The 20,094-nt window shown below is 47.2% G+C and overlaps 1 protein-coding gene across 5 annotated transcripts in view; it reads right to left on the minus strand.

Annotated features, from left to right (window-relative positions):
• Positions 1 to 20,094, minus strand: part of DOCK2 (dedicator of cytokinesis 2) — a 1,661,574-nt gene that overhangs the window by 545,353 nt on the left and 1,096,127 nt on the right. The window lies entirely within an intron of this gene.

Consider the following 20,094-nt stretch of genomic DNA (forward strand, 5'->3'; position numbering starts at 1 on the left):
TGGTTAGCACTGCAGCCTTTCAGCTCTGGGTCCTGGGTTCAAATCCCACCAGGACAACATCTGCAAGGAGTTTGTATGTTCTCCCTGTGTTTGCATGGGTTTTCTCCAGTTTTCTCCCACACTCCAAAGACATACTGCTAGGGAATCTAGATTGGGAGTCCCATTGGGGACAGTGATGATAATTTATGTAAAGTGCTGCCGAATATGTTAGCACGATATGTGCAAATAATAATAATAATAATAATTATAGCTTATCTATTGTTGTATATGGCTAACTCAGAACAATCACATAATTTGTCATATTTTTATGGTTGTTTAAAAGAGGGGAACAGAGAGACCAATTCACAAAGTGAATTTCTTCTTTATTTGTTAATCTGAAATATAAAAGTGTGAAAAAAAATAATTAATTTGGCACATCTTTCAGCAGCATTGTGCCAGCACTAGAAATGGACTCCAATAGAAATGTACTCCAGTCATACAGAGCAGTAAAGTTTTGTATTAATTTTCACTACCTTTGTGGTGTAAATCAGGGGTCTCAAACATGCAAGCCCCTGAGGCTGCTTAATGAGTCTCGCAGGCATCGGAGCCGCTGTAATAATTGCGGCCTGGTCCTGAGGGCCGCCAAACTCAGTGATTCTTTTCAGTTGAATATTCTAATAGTTAGGGACCAGCATGGACCATTGCTACAAGATGGGGACTAGAATGGGCACATTACTACAACATGTGGACCGGGATGGGCACATTACTACAAGATGAGAACCAGATGGGCACATTACTACAAGATGAGGACCAGGATGGGCACATTACCACAAATGAAGACTGGGATGGGCACATTACTACAACATGTGGACCGGGATGGGCACATTACTACAACATGTGGACCGGGATGGGCACATTACTACAAGATGGGAACCGGGATGGGCACATTACTACAAAATGACGACCAGGATGGGCACATTACTACAAGATGAGGACCAGGATGGGCACATTACTACAAGTGAAGACCGGGATGAGCACATTACTACAACATGAGGACTGGGATGGGCACATTACTACAAGATGAGGACCGGGATGGGCACATTACTACACGATGGGGTCCGGGATGGGCACATTACTACAAGACGGGGCCCGGTATGGGCACATTACTACAAGACAGGGACAGGGATGGGCACATTACTACAACATGTAGACCGGGATGGGCACATTACTACAACATGGGGACCGGGATGGGCACATTACTACAAGGTGAGAACCAGGATGAGGCATTACTACGAGTTAGGTATGATGATGGGCACATTACTGCAAGATGAGGACTAGGATGGGCACATTACTGCAGGTGAGGACCGGTATGGGCACATTACTACAACATGCGGACCGGGATGGGCACATTACTACCAGATGGGTACCAGGATGGGCACATTACTACAAGATGGGGACCAGGATGGACAGTTTACTACAAGATGAGGACCAGGATGAGCACATTACTACAAGTTAAGGGTGAGAATGCGCACATTACTACAAATTGGGCACCAGGATGGGATCAATACTACAAGATGGGGACCAAGATGAGCACATTACTACAAAATGAGGACCAGGATGGGCACATTACTACAAGATGAGGACAAGGATAAGGCATTACTATAAGTTAGGGATAAGGATGGCCACATTACTACAAGATGGGTACCAGGATGGGCGCATTACTACAAGATGAGGACCAGGATGGGCACATTACTACAAGATGAGGACAAGGATAAGGCATTACTATAAGTTAGGGATAAGGATGGGCATATTACTACCAGATGGGGACCAGGATGGGCACTTTACTACAAGATGAGGACCAGGATGGGTACATTACTACAAGATGGGGATCGGGATGGGCACATTACTACAAGATAAGGGTGAGAATGGGCACATTACTACAAGATGGGCACCAGGATGGGCTCAATACTACAAAATGGGGACAAGGATGGGCACATTACCTGAAGATGAGGACCAGGATGGGCACATTACTACAAGATGAGGACCAGGATGAGGCATTACTACAAGTTAGGTATGAAGATGGGCACATTACTACAAGATGGGGACTAGGATGGGCACATTACTACAGGTGAGGACCAGGATGGGCACATTACTACAACATGGGGAGCGGGATGGGCACATTACTACAACATGGGGACAAGGATGGGGACATTACTACAACTTAAGGGTGAGAATGGGCACATTACTACAAAATGGGTACCAGGATGGGCGCAATACTACAAGATGGGGACCAGGATTGGCACAAAACTACAAAATGAGGACCAGGATGGGCACATTACTCCAAGATGGGGACCAGGATGAGCACATTACTACAAGATGAGGACAAGGATGAGGCATTACTACAAGTTAGAGATAAAGATGGGAACATTACTACAAGATGGGTACCAGGACGGGCACATTACTGCAAGATGGGGACCAGGACGGGCACATTACTACAAGATGTGGACAAGGATGAGGCATTACTACAAGTTAGAGATAAGGATGGGAACATTACTACAAGATGGGTACCAGGACAGGCACATTACTACAAGATGAGGACCAGGATGGGCATATTACTACAAGATGAGGACAAGGATGAGGCATTACTACAAGTTAGGGATAAGGATGGGCACATTACTACAAGATGGGGACCAGGATGAGCACGTTACTACAAGATGAGGACCAAAATGGGCACATTATTTCAAGATGGGGACCGGGATGGGCACATTACTACAAGATAAGGGCGAGAATGGGCACATTACTACAAGATGGGAACCAGGATGGGCTCAATACTACAAGATGGGGACAAGGATGGGAACATTACCTCAAGATGAGGACCAGGACGGGCACATGGGACACAAAAAGGAAATAAAAATCGTAAAAATTGTAAAACTGTAGCCCATAAAATGAATGCCATTTTAAAGAATAAAATAAAAAAGCCAAAAATGTTCAAAAAATGATCCAAAAGGTGCATAGAAAAATATATGGTATCATTAAAATTTCATATGATCCTGCAAAGAATGCGGCCCTTCAAATTCACACATTTTCTATGTGCGGCCCATATACTTAGCCGTGTTTGAGACCCCTAGTGTAAATTCTGATGAGCGGGGTCTTCTCTCATGTGTGTGATGTCACTCCTCTCCTCCCCTTTCTGGGTGTTTGTAAAACAATGAGAAAGAAATAAGTTTAGGATCACAATGCGGAGCCATTTTGTTGGTGACTGCAAAGTGATACCAACAAGTAGACAGTGGCCTCAGCGTGCACCATCACCATCACGTCCACTTCCCCGTCCCTTGCCACGCGCCTTTACCATTTTAAATGGAGTGTAATATTTGTCACACTCCAAAAAATGTCTGTATTATTACCACATCACTTGTGACGAACATGGTTTTAGGTTGTGGCCTTGTAGTATAATATTGGTCAGCGACCAGGTGTGAATAGGTTCAACAAAACACAGATTACTGACTTTAAATGGAGTGGAATATTTGTGACGCTCCACAAAATGTCACGATTATTATCGCAGTAATATGGGATCACGTGTGATAATGAAAAGTTTCTCTGCTTCCACAATACAGCAATGTTAATAAAACCCCAAAAATCTGCCTCTATTCTGGTAACAAGCAAATGGAGCAGAAAAAATGGAGTACTGTATTGCTTTTTAAGCAAATAATCAGGATCAAGAGCAAAAAAACAACAGCCCTGATATGAAGGGCTATGTAGATATGTAACAGCAGCAACAGACAGAATGTGCACAGAACGTGCAATGGATCCTATTGTGCTGTGGACACTGTCCACAAGCACTGTCTAACAAGCAACAATTCTCTCCCTCACTCAGCAGCAGCTCTCCCTACTCTGCCTGTTTCTGGGGTACAATGTCACGAACATAGGGTCACCAGGTCGTATATAAACTTGCGGCCAGCCAATCACTGTAATGCCACAACCAACATGGCTACGGTATTACAGTGAGTGGCAGGCAATCCCTGCATGTTAATTGGCTCTCTAAAGAGTGCCAAACATGCGGGGAGGGGACCCGAGCACCCGTCCGAGCATCCCGGAAATATCCGAGGAGCGCTGAGCATCTCAAGCAGTGACATGCTTGGGCAAGTACCGAGCAGTGACAAGCACACTCGCTCATCACTAGTCAGTACTTCTGGAAGCAATTTCACACATATAGTCCTAGGGTAACATTTGCCATGCCCCAAAACTGCAAATAAGAAAAAGAGCCAAAAATATTCTAGAGTCTGTTTTAAAAGAGGGTAAAATAGTATACTACTTATAAGTGTTTTACCTGCCCTGGCAAATCAGGACTTTGCATGAGAGAATGTTTTAGCATAGCACACATTTATTGCATGTTGATTTTTTAGTGGACAACCTTTTTATTTATCCTAGATGTCAGGGAAATATTAATGTCAGGAAAGAGATAGACCTGAAAGAAAGAGAAAGACCTGAGATAGATTGACACCTTCTCCCAGGCCAGAGTTTGGAGGAAAGAGGAAATGGTTTAAGTTCAAAGGCACTCAAAACAATTCACGGCCACCAGCCATAGCCAGGCCGACTCCGAAATGAAATATGAAATATTGTGAGTTCCATACGTCCGACAGTAACGGGACCCATATGTTTAGTGACCAAATCAGTCCAGGAATGTATATGCAGTTTTCCAGGACTGTAAGCAAAATCAGGGAGCTGTGGCTCAAAAACACTAGAATAGCAGACTGCAGCTATGCGATTTGTGGTCTCTAACTGAAGATAAAATCATAATAGAAAATATGATATCACTATTGGGCATCTGGGATCAACACGCAACGAGTTATCCCAAAAAGCAGGTTTTTAATACAAATCTGAAGGGTGGAGCCCAGCCCCTGTGATGCCATCACAGGGGGTTCTCTCCTTTCAGCATAAAATAGTTTGTTGAGTCTGAAGCCATGTTCTTTGCCCAGGAGTATATGTCTATCATAGCGGAGGACCCTGTTCAATAATAGTAAATGGAGAATCTCCCCTCCACCTATATTGAATAGTTGCAGTGATCTTTATAGTGTTAGTTATTCTTCTTTTATCCTGTTTATTTTATGTAACTGCCTATGTATTTTAATGTCTCTTTTGTAACATACTTGTATATATTTTTCTTGAACACTGCTTCTCTTTTGGATTAAATATAAAATTTAATAGTCCTGTTTCTTTTGTTCTATAATTGTTCCTTTCCCCGAAGCCATATAAACTATCAAAACGCAGGCGTCCCGCCAGGCCTGTTTTATATTTCAAACTCGGCCGGTGGTGGCAGAGAATAATAATTGGGCTATCGTGAAGCTGACAGTGACCTTACAGAGGGTGTTAAACATGGATTCCAGGCTTTGGAACCCAGAGGTGTGATGCCATGCGCTCACTGGTCGCTTACCGATATCTACGTAGCGAGTAGTCTGGATCGCGTGCTCACGACTCCGGGCAAAATACTGACAGCGTGACGGCACGGTAAGATATTGCGTGATGTCCCCGGTGTCGTCTCTGTGTGTTGGAATCCCTGACACTAGATATCACCAAAGTAGACCCAAGGCCACTCTTTCCCTTCTTATCCTTTCTTTATGGCTAGGCAGCATGGTGGCTCAGTGGTTAGCACTGTAGCCGTGCAGCAATAGAGTCCTGGTTTCAAGTCCTACCAACATCTGCAATGAGTTTGTATGTTCTCCCTGTGTTTCCAGAATTTAAAGACATACTGATAGGGAGTTTATATTGTGAGCCCCAATGAAGACACTGATGATGTCTGTAAAGGGCTACAGAAATTAATGGTGAGTAAAATAAATAAAAATGATGACTAAATGTAGGCTATTGCCATATATAAACTTCTCTCTAAAAATGTTCAACCTTGTATATGGCTCTGTCAGAACGTCATGTTCCACTACCTGCATATGCTCCGGCAATTCCGAGAACAAGTCACGGTCCCGCTTTAGTAGTTCTCAAAACTTTTGCTTCTGCGCCGGCGATAGATGCTCTGCAATCATGACATCATCCACTTTGGCTTCCGGGATGGGCTCCCAGGCAAGGAGCTTACAGAAATTCCCGATCTTGCTTGAGCAAGTTCACTTGGTAAGCTTGGTGAGGCTTCCTTTGTCCTGGCTGGTGGACCTTGTAACTTGTTAACTTCACCCAGTTTTTAGACCACCTCATATGGGCCTTGCCACTAGCCAGGGACTTGCTGTCGACTATGGGGATAAGCACCAGCATGTGGTCCCCATGTTAGAACTCTCCTGTTAGTTCTTTTTCTATTTTGTTGGTCACATGACTTTCTGCCTATATAATCCAGCTCCGCCCTTCTGGCCTTGCTGGACTTCAGTGTTACATTTACTCTTAAGCTAGCCAGGTGCCTTGTACCTAACTCTGTAGTTTGCTTGGTCTTTGGACCACTAGTACTTTTTGTTTGTTTGTCTTTGCTCTGCTACAATTTCTGCTAGGAGGTGTCCAACTATATCCCAGTCCTTATTTCTTGTAGGGACCCCTCCCTTATATCTATAGGTCTGCGTTCAGACTAGCCGAGGACTTAGGCGGGTCTGTTCACAAGGAACAGGTCCCCCGCTGCATCATAGGGAATCAGCTTAGTCCTATTGTAGGGACAGTTTTCCTATCTTTCCTTAGTGCTTGTAGCAGTTCTTAACACCCCAGGCTGGAACTGCCTCAGCTTTGCTGATGATTTATAGATCCTTGCCTGCACCTCTTGTGCTTAAGGGAGATGCGTCTTCACGATAAGCATCACCTTCTCCATTCTCTCCTGTATTTTGGCTTCTCAGTTTCCTTGGCGATATCTAGGAGCCCTCTCGGATGTCGACCATATAGGAGCTCGAACTGAGAAAAGCCAGTGGAGGCTTGGGGAACATGGGGAAATTCTCTGATGGAGAAGAGCAGAAACGGAAGTAGGTAGTCTCAGTCTCGATGCACCTTCCTCTAGATCAACATGATAGGCTAAAGGTTGAACTCAATGAACTTAAAGGGGTATTCCCATCTCCAAGATCCTATCCCAATATGTAATAAGTGTAACAATAATAATATTACTAAATACCATCCAATTAGAAATGTAATACAGTTCTTCTGATTTGCTATGTCGCTTACCCCATGTGCAGGGCATTACAGTAGCTTAGGTATTGTGATAATGCTACTCACTTGGCTGGTCACAGAGGTAGACACAGGAACGTTTCTTCTGCTGGTTTATTTAAAACATAGCATAAACCAGAGTAAAATAAATGTGTCTTTTTCTGGCAGAAATGGGGAACAAACTATAACATATAGCACAGTCCATATGCCTGTGGGGATCCGCCTATTCAGGGTACGACAACAGAGTTTGGTATAATTTCACATAAACCTTCTCTGGAGCTCTCTTGCTTCCAGAAACACAGACAGAGAAAAAAACTCAGTGGCTGGACATTTAACCTACTGAACCACACCCTTGCGGTGTAGATATGGTGAGTAGCCATCCCGCCCATCTCTTACACCTACTCCCAAAAATACCCAACCCCGTCATGGTCGATTAACCCCTCAGCACATAACATGCTGGAGAGAAACTTCTGGGTTTTACATCACGGAAGATAGCAACCTTTGTGACACACATCTCCCCATACATACATTGCCAGTGACCCTGTCACAGTATCCATTGGCACAAAAACAAACAACTAACTAACTTTGACTATATTAATGGTCATAACCATGGATATCTAAGGTCACAGAAACTAATGCACAAGGAGATGTAGCCAACTGTTTGTGCAGGGCCGGCGTCAGCACCCGGCACACCTGGGCAAGTGCTGGGGCCCTGAGCAGGTGAGTGGGTCCACTGGCCATCGGGCACCCCAGCGCACTATGGGGCCCATGAGCGGATGAGTGCGGTACAAGCACCCACGACTGGGCCCCCCTGCTTGCTCAGGGCCCCGGTACAATACTTACCTCTCCCCATGCCTCCGCAAGTCCTGTCTCTTCTGCGTCTCCTGATTGTGATGTAATAATAATAATAATACTGTATGGAGGACTATGTGGTGCCCATAATACTGTATGGAGGACTATGTGGTGCCCATAATACTGTATGGAGGACTATGTAGTGCCCATAGTACTGTATGTAGGATTATACTGTCCAGTCTGCATTGTGTGCTGCTTAGATTCTCCAGTTTCTGAGCTATTGTGCATATAGAGCGGATCTAAGGGATACAGACTTTTTCCAGCAAGGAGTACTGGTTGCGTCAATCTTACTGTTGTGTTTTATTAGAGATTTGCTTGCTCGTCAGTTTAAGTGCACTAATTTCACCTGGAACTGTTCCGCTTCAGGAATCAATGTTTCCATTCTGTGACAGTGAGCAGAGGAAGATGTGCTGGTTGGATCTTATGTATATATATATAAGGCCAGAAAGGAGATTGCTAAAGGTAAATATGAAGCAATCATTTCATTAATCTTGTTAGTTTCTCAGGTATCTCAAGTCATTGTTCTCCTAGTTACTAGGCCTATTGTGCAGATGGGGATAGTAGACCCAGGGGAGCCACATGCAGGGGGGTGTCACATGCAGTCTCAGATGATGGGTTCAGCCTGAGGAAAAAAACACCTCCACCAATACACAGATAGCTTTGGGAGGGATTGTGTGAAACCTTCTGCCTATTCAGGGGGCTGATCCCAGGGAGGCAGGACAACTAAGCCCCATTGCTGAGGTTCTGATGCTCATGTATGGATGGCATATGGAGTTTAGAGATCAGTTGCCGGTTGGACAGGATCCACGTGCTACTATTTCGGGATCTGTCATCTAGATTTGAGGAGCCTTCTTGAGGACTGTTGTTGCTGGATACATTGGATTCTGTCAGGTTATCTGTCATCTCAAGGAGCGTGGAATGTGACTAGAGGCTATACTGGCGAGAGATATGAAATCTGTGGGCCATCCAAAAGTTGGGAGACAGTGAGTATCGCCTGGTACGGGGGTAGTGGGACTATTGGCCCCAGGGTGGGGATCTTGTGGACTGGTGGCAATGTATTTTGGCCATCTACCTGGAGTTGTTGTAAAACCATGGAAGTAAGGAATAAAAAATAGTTGTATCGTTATCCTGCGTAGATGATTATTACAACCTACAACCTCAGATCTTCACAGTATATCATATAAAATCCCGATAAAATACATTTAATTTTGTGGGTATAACGTGAAAAAATTTGGAAAAGTTCAGGGGTTATGTTTTGAATACTTTTCAAGGCACTGTATAAATTACAATGAACAAACTAACAGAAAAAGACTGATATAGAGGGGGAAAGGACTCTGCCCTCACGGGCTTAAAATCTTCAGGGTAATGGTTAAGGAGACAGAACTGGTGACCAGAACTGAACTGCATATTTCAGGTGAAATTACACTTATGCTTTGTTGTTTGTATAGTATTACATCCATGTCCCACAAATCCTTGCATCTATCTTTTAGCACATGATCTCCAACTGGCCATAAAACAGCTGGTTGACATTGCATGCTGTCTTTGAGCCAGTTTGAGACCGAATTACAATTCTTAATTTCTAAGCCTATGAAGTTTAAGTTACTTATTAGAAAGCACTGGAGAGGGACAGAAGCACATACAAAATAAGTCAATACCGTCTGGTAAAGGATAAGTATAAGCAATGGTAGCAGTCACCTGAAGGTGTTGTGAGCAGACACAACATCTATAAAAGCGTAGAAGGTTGCTGATGCTGGAGGAATGGTTCTTTCAGATGTATAGTGGCAAAAATGAAAATAGTCTTGTTTATGAGGACTACTCTATAGCAATGAAGAGCCTTGGAATTCCAAACTGTTTTTTATTACTACCCAATATTAATAAAAACAGACTTGGAATCCCAAGGCTCTTCCATTTTTGCTAATTTACATATAAGACATTTATATGTGACAGTGTTAAATGCCTTAACAATGTCCAAAAACACTATATCCACAGCTACCCTTCTGCCCATATAATAGCGTTGACAAGCAATCTGCTCTCCTCACTGCAGAGTGACGTGCTCGAGCATATGGACTGAGAGAAATAACTGTTTAAGTTCCAAATACTTTGATAGCAAAATTCAATAAAAAAAGTTTAATTCTGCTCTGCAGCCACTATTTTATTATGTATCCAGTTAAACATAAAAAAAATAGTGAAAGAACTTCTCTAAAGGACCTTTAGCATCCTGGAATAGTGGCTGTAAAGAATGTTTTTTCTGTTTTTTTTTTTATTTATCATCTTCATTGTGAAGATATTAGATTGATTATAAAGTTTATATGCTAATTTCCCCTTTAGCATGGGGGCGTTAACTGGGATTCTTCATTGGTGGCATATACTTTTTCCTCTGCATGATGCTGACCAATCATAAGCAGTCAGCGTCATTAAGAGAAAAACATGAAAATGTCCCCTGGGAAGGTAAGAACCAGCTTTATATACAGTGCATTGTGAAAGTATTTGCCCCCTTTGAACTTTTCTACCTTTTGCTACATTTCTGCCTTCAAGCAAAAAGATATAAAACTTTAATTTTTTTGGAAAGAATCAACAACAAGTGGTACATAGTGTTGAGCGAGCACTAAAATGCTCGGGTGCTCGAAGCTCGGGTCGAGCTCACCGTGATACTCGGGTGCTCGACCCGAGCAATGAGACCAATGTTAGTCTATGGGAGACCCGAGCATTTTTGCGGGGGCACCCCCGGCAGTCTGTAGAAAGCCTAAAAAGTGCCCAAAACGATAGTGACAGTGCTCAAATGACATGGGGACAGCATGAGGATCGCCCCAGGAAGCATTTCTGACCCCCAGGTCACTGCTGTCAACAACGTGGTCAGAGGTATTAAGCCACTTTTATGGGCTCACAATAAAACATACAAAAATGAAACTGAAACTGTTTTCCTGTGAAATATGTTAAGGAACATCCTTTCCAGGGTAAAGACTTTAGTATAAGGTAAAATAAATAACCAAAAACAAAAATATTCCTCCACACCTTGGGCTATGTTCACAAGTAGCATTTTTTATGCGTTTTTGCACTTTTGTATTGCTTTCAACCGTGACAAATGCGTTCACCGGGAAATGTCATTTTAACATTTTACAAACTTATCTGGCCATGTGCTGTGTGATACATGCATACAGTGCTGAAAAGACATGGGAACAGCATGGGGAAGACCCCTGGAAGCATCTCTGACAAAGAGGTCACTGCCTAAAAGTGTGCCCATCAGAAGTGATCCTTGCCGCATCAGAAAATGCAGACTTGCAACTATCCCCATGCAAGTCCTTATCCCAGGGCAGTTTTCCATTGTACCTCCCCCATTCCTTGCAATGCAAGCGCAAGTATGCAGCCTGCCAACCACCCACCCCCAAGGCTGCAATACCATACTTCTTGCTTGCACTTGATATTGGGCCTTTTAGGCATGTGGAGGCGGAATCTGGCCAACACGTCATGGCTGCATCGGCGACCTGGTATACATACTCAGTCGCTATCCGCCTGGCGGCAAGTTGTCCACGCTTGGTCCCCAGCCGCCAGGGGGCGGCCGGATGTCCATACTCGGTCCCCAGCCGCCTGGGGGAGGCTGGGTGTCCATAAATGGTCCCCAGCCGCCCCTATTTGTCCCGGTGCACCTTATACACAAGTGCGCATACGAAAACATTACCTGTGCCCTCCCCAGTGCATTTAGTGGGAAGGACAGCCTAACCACAAACACGTGGACAAGTGAATGTGGCCAAGGATGGTGCATCTCACTGACGCCTTCACACTGGGTTAATATTGTGGAAGCCAGGACACAGTTGGACACTGGGATGCAACACGTCCTCCAGACATAGAGGATTGCAGGTTCTGGGTCAAACAGGCTTCAACACAAAGTTCAGAAGGTAGACAGCAGCAGTGGTCGGCCTCCTACACAATGAGTAAATTATTCATGATCATGATGCCATCCATCTCCTTAGCTTTCTGTTCCTTGGAATGTAAGTGCATGTATGTAGTAGCGGCTAGGCCTGAGGTGGTCAGTGTTTTGGCGCATATCTTACCTCCTCCGAGGATTGCTGGATGTTTTCCTGCTACTATCCCAGTTCTATGACTTCCAATAAAACAAAGCTTCAGGTGATGAATGAGGGATGAGGTGGTGGCAAAGGAGAAAGAGCAGGAGGAACAGGGACCATAAACATCAATATCAGGCCAGTCAACCACACATGTCTTGTAGGATATGTTTCTGAACCAAAAGGAGCGGTTTGGCTACACAGTTATAGGGCATACAGTGAGTGCAATGCCTACCAAAAATTTCAAGGCACTCCAATACCCCTTGGAAGTGACTTGGAGGTCAGCGGGCCTAAACTAAACCATTTTTTTCATTTATAGCAACTTGGTCTCTTGTACACTGTTGGCCTAAGAAGTGAATGGAAGGCTTTCCAAAAATTATGAGGTACTGCAATACTCCTTGAAACAGACGTGGATTACAGCATACTAAAAACCTTCTACCCATTATAGGGGAGTGGGTCTCCCTTAGTGTTCGCCTATGCATTGAAAAGCAAAGGCTGACTAAAATTAGGAGGAAATGCAATGTCCATTGGAAGAGTCGTGGAGGTTAGAGGTAATTAAAAACAACATTTCAATGCCCCTTGGAAGAGCTGTGGAGTTCAGAGTGGTTTAACAAGACGATTTTAATGCCCCTTGGAAGACGTGGAGGCCCAGTTGAATAAAAAGACAATATCAATGCCCCTTGGAAGAGTGGTGGAGGTCCCAGTGGAATAAAAAGACAATACCATTCCCCCTTGAAAGAGTGGTGGAGGTTACAGTGAAATAAAAAGACAATATCAATGACCCTTGGAAGAGACGTGGAGGTCACAGTAGAATCATAGAATCATAGAATGGTAGAGTTGGAGGGGATCTCCTGGGTCATCTGGTCCAACCTCAGTCCTCTTGTAGCTTAACAAGACGATTTTAATGCCCCTTGAAAAAGACGTGGATTTCAGAGTGGTTTAACAAGACGGTTTTAATGCCCCTTGGAAGAGACGTGGAGGTCACAGTAGCTTAACAAGACGGTTTTAATGCCCCTTGGAAGAGACGTGGAGGTCACAGTAGCTTAACAAGATGGTTTTAAAGCCCCTTGGAAGAGTCGTGGAGTTCAGAGTGGTTTAACAAGACGGTTTTAATGCCCCTTGGAAGAGACGTGGAGGTCACAGTAGCATAACAAGACGGTTTTAATGCCCCTTGGAAGAGACGTGGAGGTCCCAGTGGAATAAAAAGACAATAGCAATGCCCCTTGGAAGAGTGGTGGAGGTCACAGTGGAATAAAAAGACAATATCAATGCCCCTTGGAAGAGTGGTGGAGGTCCCAGTGGAATAAAAAGACAATATCAAAGCCCCTTGGAAGAGTGGTGGAGGTTACAGTGGAGTAAAAAGACAATATCAATGACCCTTGGAAGAGACATGGAGGTCACAGTAGCTTAACAAGATGATTTTAATGCCCCTTGGAAGAGACATGGAGTTCAGAGTGGTTTAACAAGATGGTTTTAATGCCCCTTGGAAGAGACGTGGAGGTCACAGTAGCTTAATAAGATGGTTTTAATGCACCTTACAAGAGCCATGCAGTACAGCATATTAAAAACATTATTCCCATTATTTGGGAGTGGTTCTCCCATATTCTTCGCCTATGCCTTCCAAGCAAAAGCAGCCAAAAAATTAGGACGGAGGAACTGGCCATGCTGGCAACACGGACCACAGTCACCCTGGTGGTATAGTGGTGGTGGAGGCTGAGGATAAGGAGAAGAGCAAAAAACAGCCAAAATGAGGAAGCGTATACCCATGTGTGGTAGTGAAGAGGTACATGGGAATACACCTCCCGAAATAACACAGTGGATTTGACTTTATGTTACTCTGCTTTCAGATGAGAAGTCTGGCCCAATCCAGCTGTAACGGGTCTGGGAGGCGGAACCTCTGAGCAACTATACAAGGGTGTGGTCCTTGTAAGGAAGCGGGTGGCTCCCAGGGAAGACGGGCAGGTAGTCACAGCAAGTGACAGGGACAGTCTCTGGGTGGAAGGGCAGGTAGTCACGGCAAGTGACAGGGACAGTCTCTGAGTAGAAGGACGGGTACTCACGGCAAGTGACAGGGACAGTCTCTGGGTAGAAGGACAGCAGGCAGGTGGCTGGTGAGCGATCCCAGGTGAGCGGGCAAGAGTCTCTGGACGGGCAGGTGGTCACGGCAAGTGACGGCAGAGCCTCCGGGTAGGCTAGCAGGCAGGTAGCAGGTGAGCGCTCCCAGGTGAGCGGGCAGGCTGGTCCATAGACAGACTGACAGGTGTAGGAAGGCAGACCGTCGGACCGCAGGCTTGCAAGCAGGTAAGCGGATATCAAGCAGGTATCAGGCAGGTGACTGGCAGGTAACAAGCAGGAATCTGGCAGGTGACTGGCAGGTAACTGGTAACGGGACCTGAGGGCTGAAGCAGAGTGAAGGCTTTGCAACAACATTGCTCGGCACCTCCATTTTGGAGGAGGTGCCTTATATATGGTGAGGTCCTCCGGCCATTGGCCGGGGACTCCTTAGGACGGCGCGCGCGGCCCCTTTAAGAAAGGGGGAGCGGGCGCGCCCTAAGCACAGTGGCCGGGAAGCAGCACGCGCTGCCAGCAGAGCGGGAGGAGGACGCTGGGCACGGAGAGGAGAGGTGAGGGGAACAGCGTCCCTGCCTAGCAGGAGGCAGGGACGCCGGCACTACAGTAGCCCTCCCTTTAGGCCCCCCCTTTTTTAGGCCAGACAGAAATTTATCAAGGATGAGAGGGGCATGGATGTTCTCCCGGGGCTCCCACGTTCTCTCCTCAGGACCAAACTCCTTCCAATCTACCAGAAAAAAGGTCTTTCCTCTTACCCTTTTGGTGGCCAGAATGTTCTCTACCTCAAACTCGTTCTCAGCGGAAACCGGAGCAGGGGGCGTACCTGTAGACTTGGAAAAAGAGTTAAGTACCACGGGTTTGAGGAGAGATACATGGAAGGAGTTAGGGATCCGCAAGTTGGCCGGGAGTTTCAATTTATAGGCCACAGGGTTGATTTGTTTGATAACTTCCAGTGGGCCGATGAACCGAGGCCCTAACTTGTAGGAAGGAATCTTGAGCCGGACATACTTGGACGAGAGCCAGACTTTATCTCCAGGACGGAATTGTAGAGGATCCAGGTGTTTTTTGTCAGCGTGTTTTTTCATCCGCTCGGACGACTGAAGGAGTGCGGATCGGGTACTCTCCCAAATGGAGGAAAATTTGCTAACGAGAGATTCCGCAGCCAGATTGTCCACCGAGGTGGAGACGGGAAATGGGATCCGAGGATGCTGACTGAAGAGTACAAAAACCGGGGATTTGGAGGAAGATTCGCTCTCGTGATTATTATAAGAGAATTCGGCCCAAGGCAGGAGATCCACCCAGTCTGAATGGTGGGCATTAACGAAGTGCCGGAGGTAACTGGTCAGGATCTGATTGATCCGCTCCACTTGACCATTGGACTGTGGGTGGTATGCGGAGGAGAAGTCCAAGGTGACGTCTAGCAGCTTGCATGTGGCTCTCCAGAAGCGTGAGGTGAACTGGACCCTACGATCCGACACGATGTGGAGGGGCAGGCCATGGAGACGGAAGATGTGGTGGATAAAGTCTTTAGCCAGCTCGGGTGCAGACGGGAGGCCTGGCAGGGGAATGAAATGAGCCATTTTGGAAAAGCGGTCAGCGACCACCCAAATGACCGTACAACCGGCAGAGACAGGGAGATCTGTTATGAAGTCCATAGCTATATGCTGCCAGGGGCAGCAGGTACTGGAAGAGGAAGGAGGCAACCGGCTGGCCGGTGTCTCGGAACCTTGTTGCGGGCACAGGACACACAGGCAGAAACAAAGTCTATTACGTCCTTGTGCAGGGTAGGCCACCAGTAGTGCCGGGTGATAAGCTGGAGGGTCTTTTTCTGACTGGCGTGGCCAGCAAGCTTAGACGAGTGACCCCAGTGTAGGATCTTCTCCCGATCAGGTACCGTTACGAACGTCTTACCGGGAGGGAGACGATTTAGACTCACGGGGGCCACCTGCATTACTCTGGCGGGATCGATGATGTGTTTAGGTTCCTCCTCAAGATCAGACACCAGGAAGGATCGGGACAAGGCAGCAGCTTTGATGTTTTTGTCAGCCGGGCGAAAATGAAGAACAAAATCAAAGCGAGCAAAAAACAAGGACCACCGGGCTTGGCGCGGGTTAAGTCTCTGGGCACTCTGGAGGTAAGCCAAGTTCTTGTGGTCCGTGTAAATTATTACCGGGTGAAGAGCCCCCTCGAGCAGGTAACGCTACTCCTCCAATGCCAGCTCAATGGCCAATAACTCTCGGTCTCCTATAGAATAGTTGCGCTCGGAAGAGGAGAAGAGTTTGGAGAAGAAGCCGCAAGTTACCATTCTCCCGGAAGACGATTTTTGGGTAAGTACCGCTCCGGCTCCAGAGGAGGAGGCATCAACTTCCAGGAAGAATTGTTTGTTGCTGTCCAGGCGATGCAGCACCGGGGCGGAAGAGAAAGCCTGTTTTAATGAAAGAAAGGCTTCCTCTGCTTCGGGCGGCCATTCTCTGGGATTAGTGCCCTTACGGGTGAGCGCAGAGATAGGGGCAGTCCGGGAAGAGAAGTTCGGTATGAAGAGGCGGTAGTAGTTGGCGAAGCTCAGGAACCGCTGAATAGCCTTCAACCCCTCTGGTCGAGGCCACTTCTCGATGGCAGACAGTTTCTCAGGATCCATTCGTAGGCCGGTCTGAGAAATTATGTAGCCCAAAAACGGAAGCGAGGTCTGCTCAAAGAGGCACTTCTCATATTTAGCGTAGAGGTGGTTCTGCCTGAGCCTGAGCAGAACCTGACGAACATCCCTCCGGTGTGTGGGGAGATCCGGAGAGAAGACCAAGATGTCGTCCAGGTACACCACTACGCAGGAGTAGAGAAGGTCCCGGAAGATGTCATTGACCAACTCTTGAAAGACGGCTGGAGCGTTACAGAGACCGAAGGGCATTATCAGGTATTCATAGTGGCCGTCCCGGGTGTTGAATGCCGTCTTCCATTCATCCCCCTGACGGATACGGACCAGGTTATACGCCCCACGGAGGTCCAGCTTGGTGAAGATTCTAGCCCCCCTCAGACGGTCAAATAATTCCGGAATGAGCGGAAGGGGGTATTTATTCTTCACCGTGATCTGGTTAAGGCCTCTATAGTCTATACAGGGACGGAGTGAGCCTTTAAGAGAGGGGGAGCGCGCGCGCGCACGCCCTAAGCACAGTGGCCGGGAAGCAGCGCACGCTGCCAGCAGAGCGGGAGGAGGACGCCGGGCACGGAGAGGAGAGGTGAGGGGAACAGCGTCCCTGCCTAGCAGGAGGCAGGGACGCCGGCGCTACACCAGCCCTTGTCCATTTTGATAGGGGTCAGCTTGTCAGCATTGTCAGTTGACAGGCGAGTACGCTTATCAGTTATAATTCCCCCAGCGGCACTAAAAACACGCTCCGATAACACGCTAGCGGCAGGGCGGGCCAGGACCTCCAAGGAGTACAGAGCAAGTTCATTTCAAGTGTCCAGCTTGGATACCCAATAATTAAAAGGCACAGAGGAATCACGGAGGATGCTGGTACGGTCATCAAGGTACTCCCTCACCATCTTTTGAAACTTTACACTCTTTGAGAGAGTACCCAGCGCCTCAGGGCCTGTAAGCTGGGCGGGTCTCAGAAAACTGTCCCAAAATGTTGACAGTGTTCCCCTGCCTCTGCTGGATTGGAGTTGCGTCTCTCTCGCCTGTATGCCTTGGTTGGGCAATGAACTGTGACCTCTGCCGCTAGCGTGTTCAGATGGGAATATTTTTAACAGTTCTGCAGCAAGGGCCTTCTGGCACTGCCCCATTTTTGTAGACCTCTCCACCTCAGGAATAAAATAGTGAAAGTTCTCCTTGTAGCGGGGGTCTAAAAGTGTCACGAACCAGTAATGACTGTCACCCAAGATTTTGACAACGCGAGGGTCATGGTTAAGGCAGCGTAACATAAAGTCAGCCATGCGTGCCAGACTGGTAACGGGCAAGACTTCCGTGTCCTCACCAAGATGATGACTGACAATGCTCTCCTCCTCCTCCTCCTCCTCCCCCCTGTCCTTAGGCCACCCACGCTGAACCGACGGTATGACAGTTGTACAGGTACTACCATCTACAGTGCATGATACCAGCTCCTGTTCTTCCTCCTCCTCTCACTCATTGTCCCCCAATGCACGTTGGGATGAGATGAGGCTGGACTGTGTGTAATCGCCCGCTATGGCTTCTTGATCCATCTCATCATACTCTGGCTGCAATGCCTCCTCTTTAATTCTCTGCAGAGAGCGTTGCAAAAGACAGACAAGTGGGATGCTGACGCTAATGATGGCGTCATCGCCACTCACCATCTTGGTGGCGTCCTCAAAGTTTGTCAGGATGGTACACATGTCAGACATCCAGGTCCACTCCTGAGGTCTTATGTGTGGAGTCTGACCTGAATATCGACGGCCTTGTTGCAGCTGGTATTCCACAACTGCTCTCTTCTGCTCACAAATCCTTTGCAACATGTGGAGGGTAGAGTTTCAACGTGTGGTGACATCACACACCAGTCGGTGTGCCGGAATCTGCAAACGCTGCTGCAACACAGCAAGGGCGGCGGAAGCTGTAGCCGACTTCCGGAAATGAGCTGACAGGCAGCGTACTTTGACAAGCAGATCTGGCAACTTGGGGTATGATTTAAGAAACCGCTGAACCACGAGGTTAAGCACATGAGCCAGGCATGGTACATGTGTGAGCTCGCCTCGTCTCAGAGCCGCCACCAGGTTACGGCCATTGTCACACATGACCATGCCTGGATGTAGGTTCAGCAGTCTCAGCCACAAATCTGCCTGCTCTTTCAGAGCTATCCACAACTCACAAGCAGTGTGAGGTTTATCACCTAAGCTTATGAGTTTCAGCACAGCCTGTTGCCGCTTGGCTGAGGCAGTACTGCAGTGCTTCCAGCTTGTAACTGATGTGGTGATATCTGAGATGGAGGCTGAACATGAGAAGGAGGAGAAGGATGATGCGCAGGAGCTGTACACTGTGGGGGCAACTCTGACTGACATAGAGCCCGCAATCCTCGGTATGGGGAGGATGTGTTCCGTCCCAAGGTCCGACTGGGTCCCGGCTTCCACTATGTTTACCCAGTGTGCCATCAGGGAGATGTACCGTCCCTGGCCACAAGCACTTGTCCACGTGTCCGTTGTCAGGTGGACTCTCCCAGTAACTGCATTGTTGAGGGCACGGAAGATGTTTTGGGACACGTGCTTGTGTAGTGCGGGGATGGCACACCGGGCAAAATAGTGTCGGCTGGGGACCGAGTACCGAGGGACGGCCACCGCCATAAGATTGCGGAAGGATTCTATCTCCACCAGCCTAAAAAGAAGCATTTCCAAAGCAAGCAGTCGTGAAATGTGCAAATTTAGGACTGTGGCCTGTGGGGCGTTGGCTCCGAATTTGCGCTTTCATTCAAAGGTCTGGGATAAGGACAATTGAACGCTGTGGTGGGACGTGGATGTGGATGCTGCTTCTTGAGAAACTGCCATAACAAATGAAGACTGAGAGGAGGGGGCATCTTTGCATGCAGTATGGACAGGGGATTGTCTTGCACGCACAACAGGAGGTTCTCTCACATGCACAACAGCGGAAAAAGCAGTGGTCACACCCGCTGACACTGGTCGTGGACCCTGGGGTTCGCCCCACAAAGTCAGGTGCTTTGCTGCCATGTGCGTGATCATGCTGGTGGGAGTCAGGCTGGTAGTTTTGTCACCCCTGCTGATCCTGGCGTGCCAGGTGGTACAAATGGCCTTTTTGGGGTTATCAGCAGAGTCTTTAAAAAAATTCCAGACTCTGGAAGACCTACCGGTTGTACTGGCATCATCCCTCGTGTTGGTGTTACGGGGAACGGTTGCCTGTCTTCTGTTTGCGGCCACCAGACTGCTTCTTCCTGCCTGTTGGGGTACTCTGCCTCCCTCCCCCTGTGTGCTGCTGGCCTCGCTCTGCGTGTCCTCCTGCCATGTTGGGTCAGTTACTAGATCATCCACCACCTCCTCCTCTTCCACTTCCGCAACACGGTCCTCC

This window comes from Phyllobates terribilis, unplaced genomic scaffold (genome assembly GCF_046119375.1).
Source record: "Phyllobates terribilis strain yellow unplaced genomic scaffold, ASM4611937v1 Scaffold_10__3_contigs__length_209671492, whole genome shotgun sequence".
NCBI classification, from domain to species: Eukaryota; Metazoa; Chordata; class Amphibia; order Anura; family Dendrobatidae; genus Phyllobates; species Phyllobates terribilis.